This window comes from Pezoporus wallicus, unplaced genomic scaffold (assembly GCF_028554395.1).
Source record: "Pezoporus wallicus isolate ANWC-B61680 ecotype Strahan unplaced genomic scaffold, APGP_CSIRO_Pwel_v1 contig_3952, whole genome shotgun sequence".
NCBI lineage: Eukaryota > Metazoa > Chordata > Aves > Psittaciformes > Psittacidae > Pezoporus > Pezoporus wallicus.
Genome location: NW_026635034.1, coordinates 8,028,902 through 8,052,363, shown reverse-complemented (window position 1 = coordinate 8,052,363; position 23,462 = coordinate 8,028,902). Strand labels below are relative to the sequence as shown.

At 39.9% G+C, this 23,462-nt stretch overlaps 1 protein-coding gene and 1 long non-coding RNA gene across 9 annotated transcripts in view; both read left to right on the top strand.

Moving 5' to 3' along the window:
• The window catches only part of LOC130592758 (uncharacterized), a 154,243-nt gene extending 140,846 nt beyond the window's left edge, over nt 1-13,397 (top strand). The window contains exon 4 of the long non-coding RNA XR_008970649.1: nt 13,125-13,397. This is a non-coding gene — a long non-coding RNA (uncharacterized LOC130592758). The remainder of the gene's footprint in view (nt 1-13,124) is intronic.
• A 5,182-nt stretch (nt 13,398-18,579) lies between these two features.
• SEMA6D (semaphorin 6D) overlaps nt 18,580-23,462 on the top strand; it is a 217,847-nt gene continuing 212,964 nt past the window's right edge. For 5 of the 8 annotated variants that reach the window (XM_057397264.1, XM_057397250.1, XM_057397256.1 and 2 more), the window contains exon 1: nt 18,580-18,679. The gene's annotated coding sequence lies outside the window, so the exon portion shown is untranslated. The remainder of the gene's footprint in view (nt 18,680-23,462) is intronic. The other 3 variants (XM_057397299.1, XM_057397282.1, XM_057397291.1) reach the window with 1 other exon arrangement.

Here is a 23,462-nt window from a genome sequence, read left to right as displayed (position 1 = left end):
TGAATCGGATAAAGATTTGAATTTTCAAAAATCATGTTACTTCAGAAATAAAGCACAAGCGATTTTCTCTTTATTCTGTTCTCTGAATGGGAATTCCCTACATATGTTGTCCGCCCATCAGCAGGATAAGGTGCAGTATGCAGCACACAGCTCATTTCCAACTCCTTCTTTCTCAATATCAGAAAGGCAATGTTAGGCGCTAAGTTTAGAGGTGCAGGCACATCCGTGAATGACCACCTATTCTGCATTCGGAAAGCTAGAAAATTCTCTGTGAAGTAGACAGCTTGAGAGCTTTTCACAGAGTTATTATGTGAAAAGGTTCCAGTTCACTGAATCTTTTTTCCCATATGCTTGAACATCTGGAATACAGAAGAGTTTTCTGTATGTGTATCTACGTAGCTGGACAAAATGTTATGCTGACTTCTACCTACTAGCAATTGGTATCTCATTTGTTCTATTTAAATGCCCAAGGGAAACACTACCGTCAGGAGCTGACAGACACCAAAGATCTACAAAGATCTGTAGAGAAGAGCTGAACAAATGCTTGAAAATAATGAAACAAAAAAAGAAAGAGAGATTTAAGAGCAAACTTGAACAGTTATAGTGTTCAAATGAAGAAAGGTTAAGAGACATGGCATTGGTAATATCCTGCTAGGCCAGTGAGACACACTAAAACCATTCTATTCTGATTTACATATGTGTACATCCAAGAGAATTTATGGCAATCATCAAAGAATTCTAGATTTGTATTTTGAGTTGTTAAATCAACGTATGCTGCACCAATCACACTATAAAGTTCTAAACCTTAACTATTACAAGTTATTAAAACCCAGTATTTCTATCATGTTATTCACAAATAGATGCTAAAGTTGCTACCTTCTGCGGGTTTTTTAACCAATTTTCCAGTATAAAAAGGCCAGTGTATTCATTCACAGAGAATCATTAATAAGATAAAAAATACAGCACAGTATTCTTTTTTGGTGCCAGAACTGCATAGCAGTGCTCTTCACAAGAGGGTATTCCTATCTGATAAAAGATTCCACAGCTAAATTCATTCATAAAATGAAGATTGAACAATTTTCTTGTATCTCTTCTTTCTGGAAGGGTCATGACAGCCCTAATGAAGGTTAAGTAGACTGAGGAATGACTTGTAGAATACCTGTGGGAGCTCTCAGATGCATGTAGCTTATAGAAAAAGCACTGTAGCACCTACCACATGTAGGTGCCATGTCAGGGGAAAAAATCTTTCCCCAGCTCCCCAGCCATTTCAAACATAATTACTCTAAATATAATGAGTGAAGAACCTTGTGCAAGAGTTCAAGCTCGTTCTTTTCTCTCCTTCTGTTTCACTATATTTGGCTGGTTTTTTTTCGCTATCCCTTTTTAAAGTGCGATTGTATCAAGCCCTTAATAATTGAAACTGAAGCTATAGGAACACATGAGGCATGCAGTGCCCCAGGTCAGTTGGCTATGCATGAGCAGGACAGCAGACAAGAAGCCTGCTAGATGCGTGATCCAGGCTCAATCTGCATCCTTTGGTGTTAAGATCAAGGCAGTGCTAAGACTCTGACAAAGGAAAAGAAAAAACTTTGATTTGCCCCTACATCCATTCATGCACTTGGCCAAAATGAGGAAGGACATGTTGTGGATTGCAAAAGTATTTCAACAAATTTGGAGTAATCCTGTGAGAATTTATGAGGCTGGGCATGTTATATCTCTGCTGTATAGAGAATACAGTTACCTTAGTAGTGAAATGTCTGCGATACCCACAGGAAGGAAAAGAACAGCTTGAGATAGCCATCTCTTTGCAAAGACTTGAGTTAAAGGGTTACACCCAAACTATTAACTTTGCTATTTTTGCTATGGCTGTGAACCTCCAAATTTGCTTTGTCCCACAATGGAAAAGGCCCATGACAGAGATTAACGAAAACTTGACTGTGGCTGAAGGAAATTAATTAATTTATTGTGGAAAAATGGCCATCAAGGAGCCAAACTAAAATATATATTATTTGAATGTTCATGAAGAAATTAGCCTTGCCTATGTTGCCATCAAGCTGGCAAGGTGTAAGTATACTAGGCAAGCGCATGTAATGCTGCTAATCTCAGGAGCCTGTGATTATATGCTTTATTTCCACTGCCAATGTATATGGTGTTTTGTTTAAATGGATTTTCTGGCCAATATACACATCTCTCAAATGGGATAACACCACCGGTGCTTGAATTCAGGTGAAGAGAGTGCATAGTTTATAGTTGTATGCAGGGTTTGGCAGTTTCTCAGCAGTTTTGACATTTCTCCATATGACAAAAGGTGTGACAGCTGGGGTGAATGCAATCTGAAAACTCAGAAAGGAAGCACGTCCAGCTAATTGCATAGCCACAATAGATGTGTCTGTTTTATGAGCTCTCTGTAGTATGTGTTCAGACCCCATCCTGAGTGCCTATCTTCAAGCTGTAAATGGAGGAGGGAGGGCCTGTTCTGTTATACATGAGTTTTTCATTAAATTAAAGACTATGTTTCTTTTGCCCAGACCAGGAGTATTTCAACCCTAGAAATTGTGGGCCCAAACTTATAAAAGACTGATGTCTATTCTTTTCACTGTTGTAAGGAAAGTCATAGACACTATACCATTATCAATCATTAGGTCAATTTGTGAAGGGAGACACACAAAACCAGTCAAAAAGGGCAGTCCAGCAGATTAAAATCACTGATGCCAAAACAAAATTCTTCAAGGTCAGATGCCAGGCAAAATAGTTACATTGGAAAGCAAAATACTATAGTACTCATAATAGCTAACAGAGAATTCAAGAGGAATCGTATGAAAAATAGGAAAGATGTTTGTAGCAGAAAATAGAAATGTAGCAAAATATGTAAAAATGAAAGCCACGTAGCACTACAACAAGAGTGAGAGTTTTAAACTCAAGTGCAGGCTCGGTGCTAACATATGGCAGTGAGAGTTAGAGCTACCCAAAGTGTAAAATCAGACACCCTAAAAAGTAGATTTATATAAAATATTCTGATTCCAGATAAATATACTTTTAACCAACATGGGGAGATGAGAAATCAAAATCAGCAGCCAGCAGCTTATCCCCATCAGTATGAAGAGTGCACTCCGTAGATGCAGTGTGTACTTCAGATACCAGGATGCAGACACTCAACCGGAGCTGGCAAATGCAAAATAACCAGTGTCACGAAGGAGCTGTGCAAGAAAAGCCCTTGTGAAGCTCATTAGCAAATAGGATGCATCAGCAATGCAGTCACAGCTCAATAGCACACTTGGAGATGGCAGCAAATGGCAGAAGTAGAGAAGGCTGGTTTCTGACCCATTCACTTACAATGACAAGGAGTTATTAAGCCAAAAACACAATCATTTAAAGTGACCACATCCTTAGGTCAAACCCATTTCTTGATTAATTCAAGTTAACGGAATCTTCTACTACAACCTGGAATTCTCTGGCAGTTGCAGATAATCAAAGCTATCTAATGGTAACTGCATCATTTGTACAACTATTTTCTACTGAGAACAGAGCTTGTCAGAAACCGCAAGATGTTTCAGTAGTATGTGGGAGAGTAGGAAAGGGCCATGGGTTCAGTGTATCCCTGTATACTTGCTACGTGTATTGTGAAATGCATTCCTTCTCATGGCTTTGAGAGACCAGCAATTTATGTGAAAAATACAAAATGTGACCTTCCCTTTTCACTGTTTTGAAAATTGGTGTATTACAAGGACTGTGCTTAGTTCCTGTGTGTTGAGGGAGAGAAAATCCTCCCATCCTCCACTTGAAGAGCTCTGCTCTAGTATGTCTTCTGCAGAGCAGGCAGTTGTGGTAGCTGTGGCAAGAGGATGGCGTATAGGGAAGACTTCAGCAGGGTGGGTGATATATACCTACTACAGGTTTGGACATCTGGTCTGTGGTTACAAAGCAAATGCCTAGGCTGTAATCACAAAAGAGAGCACTTTCTTTGAATTTGAGTGCCTTTGATCTCTGTGGTCCAATGTATTTTCAGTTTCTTAATTAGATGTACTTAAAGGTATCAGTGCAAGACTCTGTTGCCTTTAGAAGCTATGCTAAGTAATTCTGCTTTGGAAGGATTTATTCTGTGAAGTAAATAAATAAATAAACCTGACAAACACATTTTTCAAAACTCTGAGGAACTGCACATTGCCTGCTGGCACTTCTGAATTTAGTGTGCTGCATATCAAATTGTTTCTGCTCTCCTCTCTTTGCTTCCCTTTCAAAAGCTTTTTCTATTGCAATTGGTAAAACATCTTGTGGGCAATTCCTCTGCTTGCAGCCTTGCTTGTCACATTGCTTTTCCTTCACTAATAGTATAAAGAAATAGAGGATTCCTGTATGGGATGATATGGAATAGAATCATACAATCAACTAGGTTGGAAAAGACCTTTCAGATGTTCAAATCATTACCTCAGGACTGCCAAGTCCACCACTAAGCCATAACACTAAGGGCCTCATCTACAGTTTTTTAACACTTCTAGGGACGGTGATTCCACCACTGCCCTGGGCAGCCTGTTCCAATGCCTGAACACCCTCTCTGTGAAGAAACTTTTCCTAATATCCAATCTAAACCTCCCCTGGCACAGCCTGAGGCTGTTACCTCTTGTCCTATCGCTTGTTACTTGGGAGAAGAGACTGACTCCCACCTCAATACAACCTCCTTTCAGATAGTTGTAGGGAGTGAAATATAGAGGTTCTGTTGTTGCTGTTGCATATGGACAGACTTGTGTTGTCAGCTGGTTGCCACCTGTTTTCTTCTGAAAATGGAAAAGGAATTTTCTTCTTTCTTGTAAAATACATGAAATGTCTAATGAATTTTGCTCATATCTACTCATTTACATAATAAATCCTCATAGGACCACATGCTGAAATCTTAGCGAAAATTGACAATAATCCATTAAGACTTTGTGTGTGTCTAATAGTAATGTTTTCACGATTTGGAAAGGGATGGGGAGGGGGGGATAGTGTCACATTGTGATACTAAATCCAAGAAATCCTGCAAAGTATTCACACTCAGTGACAGCTCTGTTGCATTGCTGTGTATGTTCTCAGATCAAGTCTTTCAGAACGTCTGCTTCTCAACTCTTAGGACTTGAATATTTGGTACCATTGAGTTGTTCCTCTTGCAGATGGGTTGGGCAGCATAGCTTCCATTCTTTGTACACGTGTTTCTTCTGGGGAATTCAGAGGTTGGTTGCATTGTAGAGACCAGGAGTGTGCACTAACCCCCAGTTTCGCAAAATCAGTGGGATCTCTTTTAGAGGGACTGAAGACTTGTTGATAAATTTTGAAATCTGAAGTTTTTTACTCTTCACTCTTTCACTTTTAATCTCTCAACAATGCACAAAACATGAGTAAACAGATTTGCTTCCTTCTGCTGCATCAGAATGTTACAAACTGTTTTTGCACTGTCTCAATTAATTATTTATCATATTGAGAGCTGTTAGACATTTGTGCCAGAAACACTGTTCTTACTGCTTTTATTCTTTGATCAGGGAAGTATCAAGACAACAGCATTCATATTTTGTTTCCAGTGGGACACTGAACATAATGGCACTGGTGAGCCATTTAGCCCCAAAAGAAGTTAGGGCTTAATTATAACTAAATTCAAACATTTCAGGCTTTCTGTCCTTTCTAAAATCCTTGGTTTTTCCTTTAGATCCATCAGTCAGTACTTCCTTAGGTATGTTCTATTTCTCAGCAGCTTGTCATTTATGATAATAAAATACATGGTTATGAATCTGCCTAAAGGAGGTTTTAAATAATCTGTGTACATTTTTAAATTCAGGTGAACATATAATTCTTAATGTCCTGCATATCTACATGATAAATAATTGTCATTGACTTCCCTCATTTTTAATTTCAGTGACAAAAGACTTATTGCCATACATTTGAATAGCAGAGTAACAAGGCACAGCAGAAGACAGGAGAATAAAATATCAAGTTGGATATTGAATAATTTTTTATACCTTAAATTTAACTGTAATATGTAAAATGTGATGTTTAGTTATTCTCTTTAGTCAGTGGCATACTGGGAACATGGATCTGAGGGATGCCAGCCAGATAGTGCAGCCTTGAGAAAAGCTTTGAATGGGTGTATTTTTTCATGTCCAAGGAAACTGATGTTGGGAGCAGAGAGGACTGGCTCTGTCATCACTTGCCTGGGGCTGATAATGCAGGGAAGTGAGCACCCTCTGGGCAATGGTCTCTGGTGTAGGTGATTTGCATTTCAAACAGAACTGCAAGTGCTTAGCACCTTGAAGGACCAAACAGTAGCTTATGAACTGGACAAATAGACAGTTTAGTTAATAACTGATCTCAAACAAATCAAAAAAAAGCTGGAAGAAAAGCTGTGTGGCAGTGAAGGCTGAGCACAGATAGATGAAGCTTAACCATTTATAGGAGCCTCCCTCAGGACTGTGATGGATTTTAGAGGAGACCATTTGTGACCATGAAATTGGCTTCAACAAATCAAAATTATCTATAGCAAAATTTGATTTTTCATTGAAAATCTTTTTTTTTATATGAAGCATGCAATTTTTTTCCAGATAAGTGGAAAATGAACTGTCAGTTTAAGACAGAAAGCTGATTTTTTTCCACAGAAAGTAACTGCCCCTTACATTTTTTTTTTCCCTGAAACTATTATTCACCAATTAAAAAGACTGTCAATAATGAAACATAAACCAGCAATTATGCCTAATTCTCTTGTTCATTCAAATTCTGAGGGGGTGCAGCATTGTATTGACTGGGTCTGAGTCTTACACCTCTTCAAAGAACTGCTTTGAAAGAGCAGATAAGATGAGTTTGGTTCTTGTTAAGTGACTTGTTTTCATCAAGTTTCATGCCTTCTTGGGGATAAAAGGACCTGTGCTGTTTAGCTTTTTTCACTATAGTGGCTAATTCTCTGAGTTTTCCAGCCCCCCTACTCCCTGACCCCCATGAGATTCCACATCTCAACATTTATTGCAGTGAATTGATATTATTAATACTCTAACAATACAGACTAAGAAACTGGGCTTTATTGTGGCAACTAAGACAGCATATGTATCAGAGCCATTATGGTATAAACAGACTATCTCTATCTATAGGCAGGGAAACAGCCACATGTGTGAGAGTAGTTTAATCGCAGAGGTGCTCGGTAGATCAGTCTGGCTTCACTCTGGAACAAATCAGTCTTGCTCACTAAGTCACTCCATTTCCTCCCAAGAGAATCAGCACAGACTGTGAACTTTAGCAGCCATCTTCTGAATTGCCAAGAACATTATTAAATAGGTGCTCTCTGAGTGCAAGTAAATATCCTTTAGTATCCCACATTATGTAGCTACCCAGTTCTGGCCAGGTCTGTTTAATAACTTTATCAATGTTCTGGATGAGTGTATCAAGGTCACCCTCAGTAAGTCTGCAGGCAACACCAAGCTGGGCAGAAGTGTTGTTCTGCTTGGGAGTCAGAAGGGATTGCCCTCCTGTACTCAGCACTGCTGAGACCGTACCACAAATGCTGTGTTCAGTTTTGGGTCTCTCACTGCAAGAAAGACACAGAGGTGCTGGGGTCTGTCCAAAGAAGGACGAACAAGCTTGTGAGGGGTCTAGAGCACACGTCTTGAGGAGTAGCTTAGGGAATTGTTTTTTTTTTAGCCTGGAGAAAAGGAGGCTCAGAGGTGACCTTCTCACTCTCTACAACTACCTGAAAGGGGTCTGTAGCAAGGTGGGTGTTGGTCTTTTCTCCCAAGTAACACATGACAGGACAAGAGGAAATGGCCTCAAGTTGTTCCAGGGGACGTTTAGATTGGATATCAGGAAAAATTTCTTCATAGAAAGGGTTGACAGGCATTGGAACAGGCTGCCCAGGTGGAGTCACTGTCCTTGGAGGTATTTAAAAGACACATAGGTATGGTGCTGTGACATCTTTAGTGGTGGACTTGGCAGTGCTACATTAATGGTTGGACTCAGTGATCTTAAAGGTCTTTTCCAACATAAACAATTCTGTGATTCTACCCTAAAGTAATTCCAACAAGGTAACCAGTTAATTACGTGTTTCTAACTAAACAGTTGTGTAATTTTAAAGTATTTTTCCCAAGGTGGTAATAAATTGCAAAGATAGATAACATTAGGCAATTAACATTTTGAAGTGTAGATGTCACCATTAAAATTGGGTACTTAGGGCATATAATAGCAGTGTCACATTTGTGACAGCATCTAAGAGATGAGACGCTTAAATGCAATGTGAAGGCTATTAATGCAGAAATGTTTTAAAATTGCCATCAGATCTCCTGTAGTCAATATTGGTGCTTCACATAAAAATTGCTTGCACTGATGATAAGGTAACTAGACTGAGCTCAGATCATTGGAAAACAATCAAACATGAATGATCATTGCCAGCTGCTGCCATTTGCAAAGTGGAGACACAAACTTAAGCTGAAACAATTCAAAGAAACTTCAAGGGGGTGACCCGTCCAAGTATTGTACGATTCCTGACACTCAGTCAATGTAAACGATACCTGCTTTCTAGAGGCAATAACGGAGTTAGTTTTAATACATCCAAAGCATCTATCTATATGCAGCACACACAACCTATACTGAAAACCAGAATTATGTATCTAACTTATCCATAATTAAGAATAGCTGCACTCACTACAGACTCCTATAAAATATTATCAGACTATCTGTACTGAGTAATTGCAGTTGCTGTTAAATTTGCTCATGGTCAAGGGTGCACTGCTGCAAATGATGCCCAAGTGAAGTTCAAATTCAATGCAAAAGTGAAGTATAATTTTGGCTTTATAATACTAAATGGTTATGAATACTGTATACTTTTCTGCCCAGGAAATTTCCATGAGATCACATGGAACAGGGTGAAAATATACCCAATTCTTTCAGAAAGAAAGGAAACACCTGTTTGGGGACCAATTATGAACTTCATAAAACTATCAGTCCTAATTACTAAATAGCTACAGGATTCTCATTTAAGCAAAATTAACCATACTTGAAAACTAAACTTAGAATGTAAATGATGCAATCATTCATAATTCATTCTGCCACAGTACACAAAAGCAGAGCCTACTGTAGGCTGTTTTCAAATCTTTTGTGCAAATTTATACAGCGAATACTAGATATTAGAAAGCTATTAAGGAGAAGTAGATTTTTTTAAGAGTATTATTTTTTATCCAGTATTTTAAAACCAATCTTAAACGTGAATGCATCTGCTTTTACAGAAAGATTTAGCAGAAAACACAGTGTTATAAGCAGTCTGTCTTTAAGGAGAATGATCTACAATTGCTACTCATCAGAAATATTAGCTGCTCATTAAAAAATCTTGTATTACCATTTGCAACACCTATACTTACTTGTAACTGCTAAGTTAAATCTTAAATCTGGCAGTAGATAATATCTACTGCCCATACATTAGTGGAATCAATGATCCAAGGTAATCCAAGGATAATTTCTCAGGCAAGATAACTGAGGGCAAGACCTCAAGATCTCAAATACAGCTACAGCTCTCCTGGGGAAGAAGAGAAGGCTCTCAATATCTTGATTTGCAGGTCTCAGCCTATTTGCAGGCTAGAATGACCACACAAATTAGTTGTTCAGGCTGAGGCTGAGGTTTGCTGCTGTTACCCTTATCAATGGAAACTCGTTATGACAACTGAATATCAATTCGTTACATGTCATCCTTACGTGAAATTGCTTTTGCACTCAAATAAATACCACCCTATGAATGCATAAATACCACACAGAAAGTTGGTTAGGTAGTACAATACATTCCAAAGCAGCAGTTCTATAGTTTATAGTGTTATTCACTTATCACATGTAAAGTTGAGCTGGAGCTGAGAAGTTTAATGCCTATGGTATTTCTGTGTACCAGTACTAAATACTGTGTAAGCCACTAGGAATCCTGTGAGTAGCTTGGGAAAGAATTTGCAGTAAAAAATGTCAATCAAATTTAGCCCATCTTTATGTTTGCAAATTGCTTGAACAGATTGTGAGATCTTCTTATTTGTTTGCCATCAGTTATTCTTTATCAAATATTATGGTGAGGAAAACTGAGCATACTGATTGATCAAGAATTGTTTGCTGATGCTGTAAATATATCTATAAATATAATGTACTCCTGTACGTGTAATAATTTCATATGCCATCTGTGCGATCCGTCACTTCAGAAAATGTTATTAAATTCCCTGTGCTTTAACCTTTTTTCAACACAAAATATTACATTTCTCAAAAATCACTTTTCACAGACATTCTTAGCAATAAAACTGTTTTTTGTGTGGATTCTACACTCTCTAACCACCTGGAGTCTGTCTGTTTATCTCCCAGTGACAGTGTCCGATGCAGTGTTGATCACATCCATGGTGGGCTGGCAGTCTCAGTGGCCCATATGTATATGCCACTCACAATGATGACTAGATACATACTATCCTGAAAAATTTCTTAGTCATTAAAGCTGATCTAGTACCTTCTGTTTACTCTTGTTTTCTCCTGAGTTTTAGTCTGATAATATCAGGTATTGATCCGTCTTTGTATTCACACTGGTAAATCATATTAAACAGGGCCTTCTTGTCCCTGTATGAGTACATCTTTGGTTGAAGATAGATGGTAAAGGAAGCTCCAGATTGCAGTAAACTATGGATTCTTGTCCCTCTTGTCATATTGAATACCTATATATCCACCCATGCTTTTAATGAAAGTAAGGTTTGGGAAGAGTTGAACTCCCTGGAGGGTGTGCTGAGATTTTTAATTTAACTCTGATTACTTCAATGAGCACAATGCGTTTACATTTTCAGGGCGGAAAAAGTAATGCTTAAATGAAACTTAATCTCATATTTTGAAAATCGGCAAACGATTTGAACCCTGTTACTGGACACTTTAATTTTCATTAAAGAATAATGTCATGAAAAAACAGCAAGCCACAGTATTCCTTCATAACTTGAAAACATAACATTACAGATAATCGAATGTAATTGTCCAGAGGTTCAAGGAAGTGTTTCCACAGACAATAATTTATATAACAAGAAAGAAAACCCTATTGTCCACTTAGAGGGTTAAAGGTGAGGAAGTGGGAATATAAAGTATGCTATGCAATCAGATTCTTGTCATAACTGCATTTGGTTTTGTGTTTTCTGTGCAAAAGCCACATAAAATCATATGTACCAAGACTAGCATTTAAAGAGATCTTCCTGCACGTGTATTAGAAAACATCAAAAGCTACCTAAAAGTTCAAGCATTCAGCATGTTTAACTGTTTATGAGTTGTTTATTAATATTTTATTCACTATTGCTTTAAAGAGCAGGAAAAATGCCAATTTGGAGAAAGTAACTGATCTTTGTTCAGTGATTTCACATATAAGCTTCATAAAATTATGAAACATGCTGGTTGCTGTGGTACACATGGTATAGATGGGGAAGTAACCACACGCATTGCATTCTCTTGCATGAAGAATATTCTTCCTTCTGGATCCTTTTGAGTTTGTCCAACTTCTTTCTTCTACAGACTTAATTTCCTATGTTTACTCTTTCTTACTCAGTAGCATTCTGTGCATCCAGCAATTGAATCACTCCCTTTTTGAACGTGGACAACTTTGTAATGCACTTTTTAAATTATCTGTTGCATTTGCAGCAGTTGAACTGTGACATATTCTGTAAGACTGTGAAAAAATAGTGCTATTTCTGCCAGCAGGAATTGTTTCATGAATGCAAAAGCTCATTACATACAGAGCTCAAATTCAGGCTGTACAGGGTATTTTTACCACCTCATATATAATATACTATACATCATAATCTCTCCCTAATTTTTGTCTTACTCTACAGGATACATACACTTTTGTGAACCATTGGTAATAATAATAACCAAAACAAATAGTGGCTGTTATTTTGACTGTGAGTGGTCTAAAATGTCAGATAAGTCTAAGAGCCTGTGCTGTTTGTGTAGGCTCTGAAACAAATTCTCAGTGAAGGGGGTACAGCTGAAGTTTCTGAAAATTATCAAGTCATTTGTGTGACTGGCCCACTAAAATCTGATGGTAGTCTAGGAGCTATAAAGTTGGCAGAAAAAAATCAAAGAGGATGGCATGAAATAGTAAGGACATTTAAATGCATAGACAACTCAGAAGAGAAGAACCTGGGAATGTTACAGATAAATGAATTAGCTAGGAACATCCAAAGGCAAAGCTTTGGCAACATGCATGGATCATCAAATCCAACTAAGGAAGAAATGAACACAGCACAGAACTGAAGAATAAAACTAAGGATTGTGTGAGTGAATCAGTTTGGGAGAAAAATTCTGAAAGTCACATGCAAACAGTAACAAGAGTTACTACTGATGTTCCTGATAGTTTTCTATTAAAAAGACAGTTTGCCCAAAATTGAGAATTTCTGTTTTTTACCTGAAACTTTTAGTGTGTACAAATAGAAGAATCCAAACATTTCTATTTCAAAAAGGGAAAATGTTTCACTGGTGGAAAATATGATCAGGACCAAAACAAAATACAGCATGTGAATGAAAATTCATCATCAGATGAGGATACTGGCAGTGTATCCAGCAGTGTAGAGCTGCTGGGGAAGCCTGATTCTTTTCTATAAATGTGTAAATAGATGTATAAATACCTAGCACTAAAATTCATGGATGAGCTGAAGACTGGGAGAACAGCAACAATGAAGACAGGATTAGAACCACAGAATCACAGAATGGTTCACATAAAAATAGCCTGCAGAACTTCTTTAAAGAAGTGGTTTGAGACGGTCAGATGCAAAGTTACTCATCCTGAGGTGCAGAAAGCTGGCTGAAATACGTACAAGACCTAATCTTTAGAAGACAACAAATGTATATATCGTTCAGGCCAAAGTGTGCCTTGGAGATAATCCAAACAGGCTGCAAATGAGCCAGCTCTCACTGTGTATACTAGAACTATGGCCAAAGAGTCCTAAACAGTCTAATTTATCCTGCCAAGAAGTTTGGTAAAAGCTAGCTGGAGTACCTTTGTGAAGCCCTGTGGTTTGTGATACTGATGTACTCATGTATTTGTAGATATGACTAGAAGAGATATATTTTTAATGATGGCTTGGTTGTTTACTAGGCTTTCTTAAAGTTCTGCACTTAGTCTTCTCTTCCTCCAGGCAAGAAGATTGAAATTGATAATTTTCATCTTCAGAAATCTACCCCAGTTTTCTGCTTCTGCCAAGACTGTACAAGGCCTAGAATCTGTACCGGCATTGTGGGTAACTATTGTTTTCTCTGTGCATTTATCCCTTTGCTTTGTACATATAAAGTAGTCCACATGCAGACAGAGAAAAGGCTAACTTTTAGCAATGTAGCCTAAAATATAGCTGCTCCTGTTTTCTCTGATCTGTGTGTATGCTTAGAGTAGGACTGTTGGCCTCCAGATACAATGCTAGTATTTGGATTGCTGGATTGCTTGGATGCTAGAACCATCCAAGTTCTAATTCAGGGCTTCTGTCATCTAACTTGTCCAGGTGTAAGTGTTGCACCTAACACAGTAGATATCTTTGTTCTGAGATCTTTGCTTCCACTTCTTTCATGGTTTCTATCAGATAATATTAATGTTTGATGTCTTTATTTAGATCACATGAGTCAGCTCATGTCTGTGCTCATTTGAGTTTGCAGTAACACCTGTAGAACAAAACATGTTTGTAGGCTCATTTGCCTTTCAAATATCTCTCAGTTCTTACATGTATCAGATTCTTTTTTTTTGTATTTGCCTCTTGAGAGATGCTTTTAGTGTCTAGTTCAGCAGTGTAGCTGACTTGTCCACTGTAATGGAGTGTTCTCCTTTAAAAGTCTGAGAATAGAGAATTTTCCAGTGTTCACTATCTTGTGGAATTCTGGCAAGAATCTTTTAAACTACCTTCATGTCTAGTCAGGTTTTATTCTAAAACTGGTCATATATCATCATTTACTATTTGGATTATTATTAAGTGGCACTGTCTTTTAAAACAAGACAGAATAGTTAGTTGCCCTTTTACTGGTATTTTATACCCTGAATATGAAATAAATTTTGGCTTCCACTTTTGAACCCCTTTTTAATCTGAACTATTATCACAATAACAAGCCATTGTGTGTCATTATCTGCTTGGAAACAATTCTGCTATTAATGTCTAGTTGCATTCTGCAATCTGAAGCAGTTTCATGTGCATTCACTGAGCGTGATTCTCTAGGACTCTGAGTTTGGTATAATCACAATAATATGTCATGACAACTTTGCTTAAGGGTATATTTAAGGGTATATTATGGTAGTTACAAGTAAATAAAATGTACATTAGGAAAGAATCAGACCTTTCAACTCTCTTTGAAAGACTTTCTTGTATTCCATTTTTTACAGATATTCTGTCTTCTGCTTACTTTACATATTTGGGCCAATGTTTCAACTTTAAGAGCTACACAGTTCACATTTTTTTTAATTAAAGATGAAACTTGCAAGCATTATTCTGTAAAAAAAATATAAAAATAAAAATCCATTCTATCAAAGCGCGTTGAGGTTCACTTATATGTTGCCTAGTCTAAGATGGAATTTTTAAAACGTAAATATTTTCCTACCGTGACAAGGGGTGACATTTTAGACACTGAGATGGCCACTGTCACTAGAAGGTTCAAGATTAGTTATTTCCTGATGCCAACAAGGAGAAGTAATGAGGGAATAGATATTTAAATTACAGACCTATAATTCTGCCATCCTCACTTAAAAGTATGGGGATACTAAAATTCTCTACTTAGAGATAAGATTGCCTGTGGTGCACCTGTTTCCTGGTTAAAGTAGAGGAGGTTTGGATTGCTGCAGGTTACTATTAAGACAAAATGGGTTCTAAAGCAATGCAAACCCAATGTCAGCTAATTTCTTCAGGTAAAAGATCACATCAAGCACAACAATCAATTAATTGCAAAGAAATTTGGGTGGCAGGACAGAGACACAAAGCCTGAACCAGTGTATCTGCAGTAGAGAGAAAGAAAAAATTTCCTTACAGATGAAGAGTCATGGGCAAAACCAAGGACTTCATATTCCACTGCAATAACTATCCAAAAAAAGAAAGGGAAAATGAGCAGCATCTACAGTGTTTAAGAATATTGAGAATTCCAGGGACCAAGAGGTATCTGTCATATGACCTGAACTACTTTGCAGCCTCTTGATTCAAGTGCTGTGCAGGAAAACAGGCTGCTATATTTGCAATTGAGCTGTTAGATCATAAACCAATTCAACTGCAGCTGAATCAAGGGACCAGCTGCAACATGAGCCCCAGAAATATTGATAATATTACAAATGTTACAGTAGAGAAATGTAGCTGAGAGCTGGTGATATTCAGTATATGTACTCTTGAGTCCTGTAAGCAAAACCAAGCTGTTAATAAGAAATCTGTGAAACAAGCAACAGTATCTCCTGGAGTCTGTAGCAGCTGACATGAAGGAATACCGTGCTGAGCTACGGTGTAGCATGAAAAAGAGCAATTTGCCCACCAAGTGCCATCAAAGATACTCCAAACTGAAAGAGGGAGAACAGCATCCTGGTACGATGGGGATCATCCATTTTTCCAGCAGCCCTAACAAAGCAACTGAAGAAGGAACAGGCATAGCTTCAAAGGAAAGGTGTTACATCTTCTGAAATAAGCACAGTGTGGATCTGCCTCCAGCCAGCAGTGACAAAGTTTTTTGGTAAATCAGAGATTGGCATTGGCTCAGAAACACTTCACGGTGAAGAATAACATTGTTCCTGAACTGCCTCTGAGGGGCTTTTGTCTGCTTTGCTAACATTCAGGATTGTCTATTTTGTGTTAAATTAACCAGGTTCCTGTCATCTGACAAAGTTTTCTTCGTCCTGTGGTAGGTACCTCTAAAAATGAGTAACTATGAGTGCTTCCAGGAAGCATTATAGTTTACACTGAGCTTAGTATAAGCCAAATGAGGCACTTTCCAGGTGTTAAAATCAGAGCAGATAATAATTTTATTTTAGAAAATGGAAATGTCAAAGGGAAAGTTATGCAGTGCTATGACATCAAGTTACAGTGACTTCTAAGAAAAGAAAGAACATAAGGCTGAGTGGAGAAAAGCTGGTAAGTTTCCCTGCTTTGGACAGCCAATTTCTACGTCCATCCAAATCCTAAAAAAAGGTGCCAATAGCAGTATCACCACAAGAGTTAAAAACACCTTAACACTCTGGGCTCAGATCACTTTTCTTTTTAGCGATTTGCATCCACATTCCTATATGCAGGGTGAGTGTCATCCATGAGGCTGCAAAGCGGCACTCCTCCAGCTTCTCTTGCTGGAGCCCTGGTGAGCTCCATGGGGAAATAAATGCTGATTGAGAAGTATGAACGGGACTTTAAGTCTCCTGGTTCTTACCTGAGAGAAAGCTGATCTAATTCTTACTCCAGTTAATGTTATTTGTACATATTGAAATAGTATTGGCAGGAAAATAATCTCCTCTTCCCTATTCTTACACCCCCAAATAACTTACAGTTTAGTAGTACAAAAGTGAGGATTCAAATTCATTCAAGCAGAGAATGGAACTAGACATGGATCTCCTACATGCTTCAAAATTTACCCAGCCTTTAAGACACTTGAAGAGGAAAGCTTGATGAAAACTACTGTGGCCCATTTGTGAATCTTATTCTGAAAATACCAAAAAACTATTCAGCAAAGACAAACTAAATCTGTAACTACATGAGGGAACCAAGTGAAACTGCATCTTTGTTGAATTAGTGCATGGAAAAATAATTCACCGAGCGTTTCTCTAGATTTTTGTTTAAAGGGGACTAAGCATAAATTCTAGACAATTTAATCACTGATATTATAAGACAGACACATGCTCCTAACTTGAAACAGCAATATATTCTCAAGAAGAAGCAAGAGAGAGGAGTGTGTTCTATTTTCCAGTAATGAATGTTAATTGAGATCATTTATGGGACAGTAAAGGAAGCACAAAGAGTATAGTGATTGACAGTAAAAGCCCCATCCAGCCCTAGCACCCACAAAAGCACTGCCATGTCAAGCACAGCCCTGCTACTCCTCGCTGGGTCTAGTTCATGACAGCAATGATAAAGACATCAAACGCAGTTGCAATATAGTGGCCAACAGTGAATCTATTCCCAAAACCAAAGGCAGGACAGGGAGCCTTAGTGCTTCAGCTCCTTGTTTGGAGCCACCAAGCAAGATGCCACCTAGAAGAATTAAAGCAGCAGCAGCACTGAGGTAAATCCCCACCACAAGTACTAACACAGTGACAGACTGGACCAGCACATGTGTTTTCACAGGAGAGAGTGCTCAACAGCCTGAGGGCTTTGGGAAGGTCTGTCCCTCAAGTGGGCTCCAGGCTGTGGGCAACACTCAGCAGAACACAATGGCAGAGGCTGCATTGCTGGATCTGCTGCACAGGCTGCTGGTGGGCAAGGAGGGAGAGAAGGTCTGGGAGGAGATCTCAGTCAGCCCCCCTGCTTATGGCTGGAAGCCAAGCTGCTGATGCAGGAGCTGAGAAACATGGTTATCACTTGACGATTTCCAGTGGCAAAAAAAAAGTATGTACTAGCTCCCTCGTCCCGGCACAAGTGTCAGTGTCCTCTGCAGCAATCCCCTTCCTCATTTGTAGAGGAGCCCACACCTGGAGAAGGTGTGATTTTATTTCAATTGATTGTACTTGAAGACATGTTGCAAAATTATTTCTCTTGTATGTTTCAGCTTCCATCTATCTCCAGAGGGACTGTCTAGATTCTGAACTCGGGTTACTACTACCCAAATCATCAATTTAGTGGCTTTTCTTGTTTGTTTGTTCTTCAGTGAAAATGACAGCAAAACAAAGAGGTTCAGACTAGACTTTATGTTGCAACTCCCCAAATATGAGCTTTTAATAAACAGCAGCAAAACAAAGCAAAACAAAAATCCAACCCAAACTTAAATTTATCTTTAAGTTTCAAATTTAAAGCCGACTTTTTCTAATGTTGGTTGAGAAAGAGTATTCTGAAAAGGCATCGTTGCAAAATCTGCAAGGACACCAGACCAGGCGATTTCTGCTCCGTGCCAACTGAGCCTTTTGTCGATGATCTCGGACCCGTGGGAACGAGCCCGGGCTCTGCTCTGACTCTCGCAGGTACAGACGGGAGCAGCGGCGCGCTCGGGAGCCGGGTGAGCAGAAGCAAGCAGCCCCCCCCCCCCCCCACCTAACGGGAAGTTCGCCGGGATGCGGAGCAGCAAAAGTAAATCGGTTTACTTCTCAGAGGGAAATCGCTGCTTGGCGCCTTTCCCCGCAGCTAAGCCCGTTACGGGCTGCTCAGGAGCAGCGCTTGCAAGGCCGGGCGGGAGGCGGATCGGGCGGCTGCGGGCTCCCCCGTTACCGCCGCTGCCCCACAGCCGCGGGCGAGCAACACCGGGACCGCGGTAGCGGGGGACAAAGGCGCGGGGAGGAGGCGAGAGGGGCCGGGCGGGGAGCGGGGATGCGGCAACAGGCCCGAGCGGGGAGCAGCGCGAGCAGGTGCGCGGGGCCGGGCGGGGCCGCGGGCGGACAATGGTGCGCGCGGGGCAGGGGCGGGCGCAGGTGCGGGGCGGGGCCGCGGGCGGGGTGTGAGGCGGGGCGGGCCCCGCCGCCAGCCGGGCTCCACCGCACCCGCGCCGCGGAGTTGGCCGCGCCGCCAGCCGCGCCCGGAGCCGCTCCCCTGCGGCCTGCGCAGACCCCGTAAGTCCGCCCGTCCTTCGTCCCTCCGTGCGCCGCGGGGCTGGCTCCAGCCGCCCCCTCCCGCGGTGTCATTGCCCGGCGCGCTGCCGGGGCGCCGGGCGGCTCTCGCATCCCGCCCATTGTTCGCGGACCACCGGGGCTGGGGCGCGGTGGGGCTGAGGTGGGGCGCTCCCGCGGTGCTCTGGCGGCGGTAAGTGTGTCTCCTCGGGCGCCGGGAGCTCGGTGCTGCTCGCTGCTAATTCCTCTCAGATGTTCCTACTTTCCAATTATTCTCCCCGCTGGAGGCTCAGCCCTTTCTGCTCGGCGCACTGACGGAATATTTATTTATTTATTTGTTTTAAATAATGGTATCCCCTCCTCGGTTGTCTCGCAGCAGAAACGGGCATGCTGTGAAAGGTCTCTGCAGCATTCATGAGCCCCCTTTGCCACCGGAAGGCATGTGCATTCGGAAGAGGGTAAATCAGGGAGGGAGATGGGGCAAATGTGTGCTGACAGCCTCTAGGTGACACAGGATCTTGCGAGCACTCTTTTCTTTTTACAAGTCTGTGTCCTGGTCACTTTGTTTGCCGCACCTTCCACAGAGGAGTATTTCTTCAGCTGCGGAAGGCAACAACAATTTAAAATCTCCCCGGTAAAACCTGGTAGAGCTGCTGACCCTAAACGGCTGCTGTGCATCGTGTGGTGCTGGGTGTTAATCTCAGCGGACCCAGCACACCTGACTGCCTCGAATGCTTTTTGTTTGATGGTCCTTGATGGACTTGCTAAGTGCATCAGTCTGCTGAGGCTTAGTTTGCTAGCTCCCGGGAGCAATACGTTCCGTGAACACCCCTGTCTAATGTGGAGTTTGATTTCAAAGGGAAAATCCATGATACAGAACTGGTGTTGTGATTATGAAAAGTGAAATATAATTTCTTTGAAGAAAGAAGAAATCTTGAAGCAATTAATAAAATTAAATACAGGGTTTTTGCAGGAATAGAACATTTGCATTATCCATCATCAATTTACCTATTTAATCTCTCTCTGCTATAGTAGCAGTTTGTTTTCATTTTCTGGTTTTATTGCCCTTTCCATAATGATTTTCTATTTATTGAATTCCTTTTCTTTCCTATCACTGTGAATGCTGGCCCCTAATCCAATTCTTAACAACATTTGTAACTACAGTTCAGTTTGTGCTCTCATCTTAAGGAAAAGAAAATAAAAATAGTGTAGGCAGTGTCCTTGCTCCTTTCACAACTTTGAATTTACAGGATTCATGCAGTATTGATCCCTTTATTGTTTGTTGGTGTTCTCTTTCAAATGTTAATGAAACTTGGCCTATTTTAGGCAGGTCTTGATTGAGAACGTGAAATAAAAATGCATTGGCTGTCTTTAACGATAATTTTGGCTACTCCCATTGTGTGTTCTCCAATAACAACACGATGCAAGTTGTGTGTACATCTTCTCTCTCTTCCCACCCCCCCCCCCCCTTATCCCCTCTTATATTTTTAGTCTTCATCAAAATGTTTGGTCATCAGCAAGTCCATTTTTTTACATAACTCAAATTTGGTTAAATATGGTGCTAAAATACACATGATTCCTATGGTTTGTGTTTTTTTCCTGCCCTCAGAAAATAAAAAAGGAGTTGTGTATATAAGGAAAGGTTTAATAGAGAGTGGAGAACCAGAGATTTCTTTCTTTTGGAAAAGAACCCTTACCAATGTTTATTGAATTTGCTCGTCTGCATGAAGAAAAGAACTCTTGTTTTGTTATCTAGCAGCTGTAGGAAGATTGACAGCTACAAATTGCAAATCTATGAAGGATCTGTCCATGACACAATTTTTAGTTCATTTACATCGTTATCCTGCACATCTTGTCATTTGCAAAATTATATAAACAAGATCAGTAAGTTTGTGGAGAAGACACAAATGCAGTGAATATACTGCAAAGATTTTGAAGCTGTTTGGGATAATTAGCGGAGCATAGTCTTGCCTGAAATATGACATTAATACAGTTAATTTAAATTTGGATATAACACAATTGTAAACATTATACTGTAGAGAAGAAATACATATTTTGAAACATGCTAGCTCTGTCAGAAGAACATTAAATGTAATAGTCTTTTTGTTAAGATAAAGAGAGCATCACTGATGTCGTGGTGTGCTTTGCATTTTTAAACAGAATCTAATGAATTACAAACATTCATTACACTACAAGCAATCGCTGAAACTTCTCAGTACCCCAAAAGAGGGAGTTATTTGTATACTCATACTTGCATGTTTTCCGATTATGGTTTCACTGTAAAAAACAGAAATAAAAACCCAAGCTATTGTTCTGAAATGAATTCTCTGCAAGTTCCAAATGGTTTTTTGCTCTGCTTCTACCTTGGAAATTTATGTTTAAATATGTCAGTGTGTTCAGGTTATGGAATTTCTTGGGAAGTGTGGGAAAGCTGCAGGAGGTGCTGGGAGCAGCCTTTGTTGGGTCTTGGACGTCTTAAGGGCATATAATCTGCTGTGGAAAGTCAGGCTTACTGAGTGGCTGAGAAAGAAAGTAGCTGAAATTTACAAAGGTCAAAAAGAGCGATGTGCTAATTTAAAGGACACCCTGTATAATTATTGCTTATGTTAACATGTCGAGATGTAAAAAAATAAATATTTCTTGGTGTGTGGTTTTATCTAGATTTTTAACAACTAACTTTCTCAAACATGATATTTGTAACACAGTTACTGTTCTTCTAATGCTGTTTTGTTCTCTGTGCCAGTGGAAATGGGCTGTACGATCAGGCCTATGCCAACTTACAACTCTTGAATGCCTCAGTTCATGACTGGTCTTGGCACTGTGCATTGTGCGCTGTCGCTTTCCAGAAATTGATTTCTTTTAAACATGTGGGTTTCTGGAACTCAGTTTCGTTTTACCTCCTATCTGTTTCCCATGGTGCATGGCAGAGTTGGTGGTCACGGTCAGCACACAGGTGACATGGAGCTCATCCCTCCTGTCTGTGTTGACCACCAGCACTGTAGGTTGCCGTGGGTCAGTACAGAAAAAGCTGGGTAGTTCCTTGGGGGGAGGTGGGTGGATGAAGAGGCTGACATCCTCTGCTGTTCACCAAGGGTAGGTGCTGAGAGTCTACTACTGAACTCTGCTGCTATTTACAGGTGGTTTTAAGTTATTTTATATACTGTCTCTTAAGTGTTTATCTTGTGAGTTAATTGCTATGGCACTGTATTTTTAAATTAACTCAAACCCAAATGGGTTCAAAATGCGAGAGACCAGTTTTATAAATGGCAATGTTAATAACAGATGACAAAATACAGGGGCTGGAATATACACACCAGTTTATCTGTTGGTTTCTTGTACTTCCCATACCGTACTACAACAACATTGGTTATCCCTGATGCTCCAGGTGATTGTCCTTGAATGAATTGCGGTGGAATTGATGTGGAAATTGCATCAGAGTGTGCATCTGCAGGAACTCCAGGTCATAAAACAAGTCCTAGGTTTGATCTGAAGTAATCAAGTATTGTTGATCCTCCAAGGAAGTGCTTAATGCTCATCTCTTTTTTTTCCGGGCAAGAAAGCAGTCAGTAAGGATGCCTATTACATGGGGAGTGAAGTTTTAGTGGAGAAAAGTCTGTGTCTCAAACTAGGTGATGATATGTATGATTTAATTGTGAACTAATGTAAATGGTGTACAGAAAACCAGACAACTCTTCAAAATGTAATTGCAATTCAAAAGAGAAGAAAAGAAAGATGCAGTATTTTCAAAGGCTGGTACCTGGTAATGTTTCATGGCTAGAAACAAATGTTCTAAAAAAAGAACTAGGGATTTCTTTTTTTTTTTTTTTTCTGGTGGTATAAAACAGCTGTTTTTTTTTCCATTGTAAGCTGAAGATCACTTGACTTTATCACGCAATTCAGATGTTTAAGACAAGCTTTCTTTGGCGAGGAAGAGCCATTGTATTTCTTGGTGTATTCTGCTCCCATGGCAGGCCTGCAAACACAGCGTGTGCTTGCAATGCTGTTAGCAAAGGGACTGTTCTTTTAGCTCAAGTAGCAAAGATCTCCACTTGGAAGAAAGGTTTTTTGAGTCCTTTATTCCAGAGTAGGAGGAGTTCCTACCAGTTTTGCAGTAGTATTTTTAAGCAGCTTCAATTATGTATTCTTAACTTTGGTTCACTAATGGGAGCTCACCTTTCAGTCTCTCTGACCTTTTTCAGTGAGGTTAGCTTCCGCTGAATCCACCCTGTCTGTTCTGTTAGGTTGTAATTCCCTTTACAAAGTCAACTTTTGCCTCTCTTTATTCTGTCACTTCTGGTTTTGATCATCTTCCCTCAGTTCTCAGAAGTATTTTGTATTCATTAATCCTTACCTTTCCCAGTGATATACCACTTCTGTCTCCCTTAGTCTATCCAAAGAACCCAATTCCTTTTACTCCAACTGCTTCGTTTGCTCACTAGCTCGAAGATCTCTTTACACCCACAACTTTTTCTCCCACTTCAAAGCTAGTCATGACAATGTGACAGCACACATTTTCTTTCTCCAGCTGTAGCATGTATCTGTAAGTCTAGTATTATGTTTCTGAACTTGAATTTTTTCATGCCTCTAACACTGTACACGGAGTTGGCGCTGTGAAGGGAGTTCATCCTTACAAGTAGTTTTACACTGGAAATTGGTGATCTGTCCATGGTTTTGAAAGCCAGCAGAATCGATGCTGAAGGGCATGCATTGTGTGTGTGAGAGAGATGATCGGCACAATGGTCTGCTCCGAGAAGTATGTGATTGTAATTTTCTTGGTTAAAAAGTT